The 5,210-nt window shown below is 41.5% G+C and overlaps 1 pseudogene; it reads right to left on the bottom strand.

The window, feature by feature from the left end:
- Positions 1–1,371: 1,371 nt before the first annotated feature.
- LOC117012342 (uncharacterized) lies at positions 1,372–4,321 on the bottom strand (annotated as a pseudogene).
- Between the last annotated feature and the right edge of the window lie 889 nt (positions 4,322–5,210).

The following is a 5,210-nucleotide window of genomic DNA, read 5'->3' as shown; positions in this document are numbered from 1 at the left end:
ATTGTCTCACACAGTTATGGAGGTGGCAATGTCCCAAGATCTTCAGTGGGAAATCTGGAGACCTAAGGGAGCCAATGGCATAGTTCTAGTGGGAGTCCAAAGGCCAGAAAACCAGGAGAACCAATGGCATAGTTTCTGTCGAAAAGCCAGACGTCTTAAGACCTTGGAAGATCTGGTGTTTCAATTCTAATCTAAAGGCAGGAAAAAAACAATGTCCCAGTTTGAAGGCAGTGAGGCAAAAGGAGTTCCCCCATACTCATGGGAAACTCAGGCTTTTTGTTTTATTCAGGCGTCAACTGATTGGAAGAGATCCACCACATAAAGGAGCATAATCTTTGCTCAGTGTACCAATTCAAATGTTAACCTTATTCAGAAACATCCCCACAGATACACCCAAAATGTTTTACCAAATATCTGGCAAGCCTGTGGCCAAGTAAAGGTGACATAAAATTAATCATCATAAGTCCAACTCTTGTCAACTTGGCACCAATACACATCTCCCTAAACTATAGTTAATGTCCAAAACAGGACAATAATGAAGTCATAGTTCTACATAACATGATACAACCATCCTGTGTATGACCAAAATCTCACTAACCCCTTCCCCAGAAAAGAAGGTAGAGCCTTTGAGTAAAGTTTACTCTTCTCGTTGGTATCTGTAACTTAAATGCTATGATGTAAAATTAGCATTTAATACTATGAATATTCTCTATATCTTATGATACATGCTAAGGAAATAAGAGGGAAGAAATACTGTTTTATTTTTGTCTTTTTTTTACACACAAAAGTATCATAACAAAACAATGAACAATATTCATGAGAATCACAGTCTTCATTTCTGTAACTGGTCATGTAATAATAGCTGGTATTTATAACTACCTTCTTCCATACCTATTTAGTATTCCCTTTGCCTTCAGCAAACACCTCAGCTAGTCGTGGCTCTTACCTGGTGGAGTGAGCCAAACCTTCATTCCTGAAGGGTCTGGGCCATTTGTAGTCCTGCTTAGAATGGGCTGTTGTCATTTTGATTTAATCTTAAATCACAGGGCACGGTAATATTAAGAGATGTGCTAAGGGGTCTCCTGTGTTCTAAACACAGTCTCTCTGACCTCCACGTGGAGTGGTATTCCAATTTCCTCCTGATAGATTGGATCAGTCACTCCAGCCAACAGTGTAACTCCCTACTTTACCTGTTGATTTAGAGGAAAACAGGCCCCAAAATGGATGGGAAGTAGTCTTAACTTCTAGTTCAATGACATCATTATTGCATCTCAAGATGCGTCTCAAGCATTTTCCCTTTTGGAACTAAAACCACTAGTCCAGAGGAGCATAAGCTCTCGGGCAAAGAAAGCAAAAAAATTTGCTAGTAGGTTACAAAGGGATAACAGTGAGTGGTGCTATTTCCACCCCTTGATTCCTGGACCCATGAATCATGGCTATGAGAGAAACAGCACCATATATTAGATGTGATTCATAGCATGTATAACCTTCTGGACAATCTTGCCCCAGCCCTGAAAAGTATTTCCACTTAGATGGTAGTGTTAGTCTTCTAAAGGCCATTCCACTGTTCTCTCAAGCCAGCTCCTTCAAATTGGTGGAAAACATGGTAAGAGCAGTGAATTCTATGAGCACGGGCCCATTGCCACACTTCATTTGCTGTAAAGTGAGTTCCTTAATCAAATACAATCCTGAGTAGAATGCCTTGATGGTGGACACAGCATTCTGTAAATAAATCCACAGATCATTTGGCAGAAGCACTGTATGCAGGGAAGGCAAATCCATATTCAGAGAAAGCGTCTGTTCTGATAAGAACAAGACACTACCCTTTCCATGATGGAAGTAGTCCAATGCAATCAACGTGGCACAGGTAGCAGGCTGATCAGCTGGGGGATTGGTATCACACAGGGGACTCAGTGTTGGTTTAAGCAGCTGGCAGATTGTGCCCTCAGCAGTGGCTGTAGCCAGGTCGACCTTGGTGAGTGGAAGTCCACGTGCTGAACTCATGCATAATCTCCATTTCTGCCACCATGGCCACTTTGTCCATGAGCCCATTGGGTGATGACAGGGGTGACTGGGAAAGAGGCTGACTGGTACCCACACAATGGTTCATCCTATCCACTTGATTATTAAAATTCTCCTCTAATGAGGTAACCTTTTGATGAGCATTCACAGGGACACAATTATCTTCACATTGTTTTCCCATTCAGAGACATTGATCCACATATCTCTCCTCAAAATTCTTTGTCACCAATTTTCCAATCAGGTTCCTTTCCAGTCCCTGACCATCCAGCCCAACCATTGGCCATAGCCCATGAATCAGTATATAATTACACATCTGGTCATTTCTGCTTCCAAGAAAAGTGAACAATGAAGCACACTACTCAAAATTCTATCCACTGGAATGATTTCCCTTCACCACTGTCCTTCAAGGATATTCCAGGAAGGGTTTGTAGTGCTGTAGCTGTCCACTTTTGGGTGGTGCTTTCATTTCATGCAGAACAATCTGTAAACCAGGCCTGAGTTTCCTGTTCCTCTGTCAACTGATGGTAGGGGGCTAACTCCCCATGAGGCCATAGGTGCAGGCTGGGTGAGAGAAAATAGAGTGTAGCAGGAGTGAGGACCATGGGCATTTGGTCCACTTTTTCATGTAATTAGTGTCTTGAGAGACTGCTCTGGCCCAGTCACCTATATACCACCTCCATTTGATGATGGAATACGGCTGTGCGTGCCCAATTGTATGACTCGGTGGATCAGATTACACCCAGTTCATGAGGGGAAGCTCAGGTCATCTGGTATCTTAGTGACTCACGGTTAAGTGTTTAGTCTCTATTAAGACCCAGTTGCAGGTAAAGAGTAGTTTCTGCAAAAGAAGAGTAGCTACCTACAGAGGATGGCACAGCTTTGCTGCAAGATCCGTTAAGGGCCTGCGCTGAGCTTCACCTCTAGGGGCCTGCCAAAGGCTTCAAACAGCATCCCTGTCTGCCACTGACATTTCAAGCACCATTGGATCTGCTAGATTATATGGGCCAAGTAATGGAGTAGCTTGCACAGCACCCTGGACCTGTTGCAAAGCCTTCCCTTCTTCTGGACCCCATTCAAAACTAGAAGTGTTTTGGGTTGCCTGGTACATGGACAAGAATAACATACTATGTTTCCCCAAAAATAATACCTAGCCGGGCAATCAGCTCTAATGTGTCTTTTGGAGCAAAAATTAATATAAGACCCAATTTTATTTTATTTTTTATTTTATTTTATTTTATTTTATTTTATTTTATTTTATTTTATTTTATTTTATTTTATTTTATTTTATTTTATTTTAAAGACCCAGTCTTACATTATAGTAAAATAAGACTGGGTCTTATATTAATTTTTGCTCCAAATGACGCATTAGAGCTGATTGTCCGGGTAGGTCTTATTTTCGGGGAAACACAGTACTCAAATGTGAAATACGTTGCCTCTAAAATCCAAAGAGGTCCACTCAGCCTTGTGACTCTTTTTCGGTTCCTGGAGGAGCCAGATGCAACAACTTAAACTTCCCCTTAGAAGGGATATTTCAACAAGCCCCAAAACACGGAACCCTTATAAATTTCACTGAGATAGAAGGCCTCTAAATTTTTGCTAGATTTATTGTCAACCCTCTGACAAGCAAATGTCTTGTCAATAAGTAAGTTGCTATTTTTTGTTTACTAGGTCCAATCAGCATAATTTTATCAGAAGGGAAAGGTGATTAACTAAATAATCACTGTGTGAACTAAATAATGGCATAGTAACAGAGAGTTGATATACCCCTGAGGTAGGACAGTAAAGGTATATTTTTGGCCTTGCGAGCCGAAAGAAAACTGCTTCTGGTCATCTTCATCAGCAAGTATGGAGAAAAAGCCTTTGAAAGATCCATAGCTGCATATCAGTATGAGGGGATGTGCTAATCTGCTCAAGCAATAAGACAACATTTGGTACAGCAGCTGAAATTAGAGTTATTACCTGGTCAAGCTTGTGATAATCCACTGTCATTCCCCAGGGTCCATCTTTCTTCTCTACAGGCCAAATAGGTAAGGTGGATGGGACTATGATGTGAATAACCAGCCCTGTGTCCTTCAACTTCTTAATGATGGCACTAAGCAGTTTTGCTTTTGGTTTACTATTTTGTTTGTTTGTTTGTTTGTTTAGGTGGAAGCAGTTCTAGTGGCTCCCAACTGGCCTTTCACACCATAATAACTCTCACTCCACAGGTCAGGTAACTAATGTGGGGATTTTGCTAAGTGTTGAGCATACCTATTCCAATTATACGTTCTGAAACTGGGGAAATCACTACAGGATTGGTTCAGAGACATGCTGGGTCCACCATGAGACAGAACAGAGCTAAAACTACACTGCTATCCCGACCTTCATAAGCCCCTATTCTGACTGGTGGGCCACAGGGATGTGGAATTCTTGAAATTCGTGTCAGTTCAGTCAGTGTCTAGTAGTCCCTGAAATTTCTGATTGTTTCTTTTTCCCCAGTGCATAGTGACCTTGGTAAAAGCCTGGAGGTCCTTTTGAGGAAGGCTGGGATATAGATTACACTGTAAATTTTTGGCAGTGTACCTAGGTCCGTCTTCAAGGGGACACAGTCTCTCCTTCATTCAAGGGGTTATAGGTCTGTAAAGAAGCTGAAGTCTGAGAATTAATTGATACGTCATGACTCGCTTCCTATGATTCAGGTTACACTTTTGTTCTCTTGATCTAGAAGTTTTCTGTTTATACAGATCAAGTAAGAATTGAATAGACTTCCTATCTAATTTAATTGTAGGACACCTTACCAATTTGCCAATGCCATATGTCTACACGAGTAGGACTGTTCTGATTTCTGCTCTGACTCTGCTGTCCATTATGGTAACCATGCCCACTTTGCCTCTGGCAGTTGAGTGCTTCCACTTGGCCTCTGCCACCCCAGGATTGAATTCCTCTTGTTGCATTTATGTTTCCCAATTCATTGACAACAGTTCCCACTATAAGTTCTGGCCTACAGAGAAGAATAATTATGGAGATCTTCAAGGATGCCAGAGGATCCACACAAAATTGTTTGTCACAGTTTTAGTGAATTGTATGTTTTCCATACCCTTCCAGGGCAGTGAGTAGATTTTAAATGGCAAATCCACTCTAACATTACAATCTCCTAAAGCCTTTGAGCCCCTTTCTCTACATGAAACCAAGGGAAGTATGGTATTTCT

The sequence above is a fragment of the Rhinolophus ferrumequinum genome, chromosome X, assembly GCF_004115265.2.
Source record: "Rhinolophus ferrumequinum isolate MPI-CBG mRhiFer1 chromosome X, mRhiFer1_v1.p, whole genome shotgun sequence".
Taxonomy (NCBI): Eukaryota; Metazoa; Chordata; class Mammalia; order Chiroptera; family Rhinolophidae; genus Rhinolophus; species Rhinolophus ferrumequinum.
The sequence above is the reverse complement of the archived record's forward strand: the minus strand, read 5'-3'. Positions and strand labels throughout refer to the sequence as shown.